The sequence below is a fragment of the Nannospalax galili genome, unplaced genomic scaffold (genome assembly GCF_000622305.1).
Source record: "Nannospalax galili isolate Female #2095 unplaced genomic scaffold, S.galili_v1.0 scaffold183, whole genome shotgun sequence".
NCBI lineage: Eukaryota > Metazoa > Chordata > Mammalia > Rodentia > Spalacidae > Nannospalax > Nannospalax galili.
In genome coordinates this window covers 245,062-247,261 of record NW_008350555.1, presented here as the reverse complement: position 1 = coordinate 247,261, position 2,200 = coordinate 245,062, and the positions used below count along the sequence as shown (strand labels likewise).

Here is a 2,200-nt window from a genome sequence, read left to right as displayed (position 1 = left end):
GGAACGACTGTTGCTTTGATAAAATGTGTGATTCATAGGCCTTTGACATGGGCTGTAGCTACAGGATAGAGAATTTCTATAATTCCGCAAGTAAAGCTTAACTGGCCATTCTGGTGGGAGTTTGGAAGACCAGAATGCTAAGGATAATGCAGACAGTAGAGACATGACACATGAGGTTTCAAAAGAAAACAGATTCTATCAGAAGATGTGCTAGAAGCAATTAGTTTATACTTTGGTTAAAAATATGGGTGCATTCAGTTCATATCCTGAGAGCAAGAGTGAGGCTGAATTCAAAGGTAATAGACAATTTGTTTGGAAGAGGAAATTTCATGACAACATACCATTCAGGCTGTGTCGTGGTTGCTACTTACTGTGCTTATCCAGGCTTACACTGAGAGAGAGAGAAGCAAGTAGAGCAGAAATATATGAAAATGTGAAGTTTAATGAGGACAGGTGATGTGAATTTAAAGTTGTTGACAAGGAGGGTGCAGAGAAAGAAGCTGTTAAGGAGATTAGAACAACTGAACACAAACTATACTTTGCATTAAGACAGACTCTACCAGTGAAAGGCTCCAGCTATAAAAATACAAATTCAGGCAAGATGGCTGCGACCAAGAGAAAGCTGCGTGGGGGCCTGGCGGTTCAGGGAAAGAAGCCAAAAAGAAGCCGGAAAGATGCCGGGCATCCAGCTAAGCCTGCCGCCGAGGCAGAAGAGGTAGAGGAAGAAGAGAGAAACCGTATTCCAGGTCCCGTTTGCAAGGGCAAGTGGAAAAATAAGGAGCGGATCCTGATCTTTTCTTCCAGAGGAATAAATTTCAGAACAAGACATTTAATGCAGAACTTGAGAACGTTGATGCCTCATTCTAAAGCAGACACTAAAATGGATCGGAAAGATAAATTGTTTGTGATTAATGAGGTCTGTGAAATGAAAAATTGCAATAAATGCATCTATTTTGAAGCTAAGAAAAAACAGGATCTCTATATGTGGCTTTCAAATTCACCTCATGGACCGTCTGTCAAATTCTTAGTTCAAAATATTCATACCCTGGCTGAACTAAAGATGACTGGCAATTGTTTGAAAGGTTCTCGCCCCCTTTTGTCTTTTGACCCTGTTTTTGATGAATTGCCACATTATGCTTTGTTGAAAGAACTCTTAATTCAGATTTTTAGTACACCACGGTATCATCCCAAGAGTCAGCCGTTTGTGGACCATGTGTTTACTTTCACCATTTTGGATAATAGGATATGGTTTCGAAACTTTCAGATCATAGAAGAAGATGCCGCTCTTGTAGAAATAGGGCCTCGTTTTGTCTTAAATCTCATAAAGATTTTTCAGGGAAGTTTTGGAGGACCAACTTTATATGAAAATCCTCACTATCAGTCCCCAAACATGCATCGACGCGTCATAAGGTCTGTCATGGCTGCAAAGTACAGAGAGAAACAGCAAGTGAAAGATGTTCAGAAACTGAGGAAGAAAGAGCCGAAGACTATTCTCCCACATGATCCCACTGAAGATGTGTTTGTTATACCAGCTAAGGAAAAACCAGTAGAAATACAGTGGGTAAAACCAGAGCCAAAAGTAGATTTGACAGCAAGAAAGAAAAGGATTTACAAAAGGCAACGAAAATGCAGCAGAAGATGAACAGTAGGAGTATAAAATGAATCCATGGATAACATTATTTTTCAGTTATTGTGTATCTGTTTTGTATTCTGTGTGTAAATAGTTTTATTATCCAGAGCTACTTTGTGTCGTTACCATGCCATTTAAAAAACAAACAAACAAACAAATTTTAAATCAGTGATGTTGCTCTTTTTCTAAATAATAGAAGACCCCACCCACTGAAGACTCCATTTGTAAAAATACAAATTCATTTGAAAGGAGAGAGATTGAACTAAAGGGGTTCCTTGCTCCAAACCAAACACTATAGGAAGAGTTTTCCCTGAGTTCAGCCACTAAGATGAACAGAGGCTGTGAGGGTTGTGTGTGGGGGTGGGGGGAGACTACATCTTCAGTTGTCAATAGAACTTGGCAGTATCAAGCACATTGTACTAGCTATGCAATCATGCAAATTAAAAACCTAAGGGGTCATGAAGGCTTGAACCAATGTTCCAGAAAGTCATTAAAGCCAGGAAATGTCAACAGGGTTGGATTTCCTGAAAGGAGACTCTGAGAGGCTACTGTGTGATGCTGTAAAGGTGA

The 2,200-nt window shown here is 39.7% G+C and overlaps 1 pseudogene across 1 annotated transcript; it reads left to right on the top strand.

Annotated features, from left to right (window-relative positions):
- The first annotated feature begins 600 nt into the window (after positions 1-600).
- Positions 601-1,772, top strand: LOC103745815 (annotated as a pseudogene). Its single transcript, XR_607769.2, has one exon. The product of XR_607769.2 is annotated as a ribosome biogenesis protein BRX1 homolog pseudogene (transcript).
- Positions 1,773-2,200: the final 428 nt, after the last annotated feature.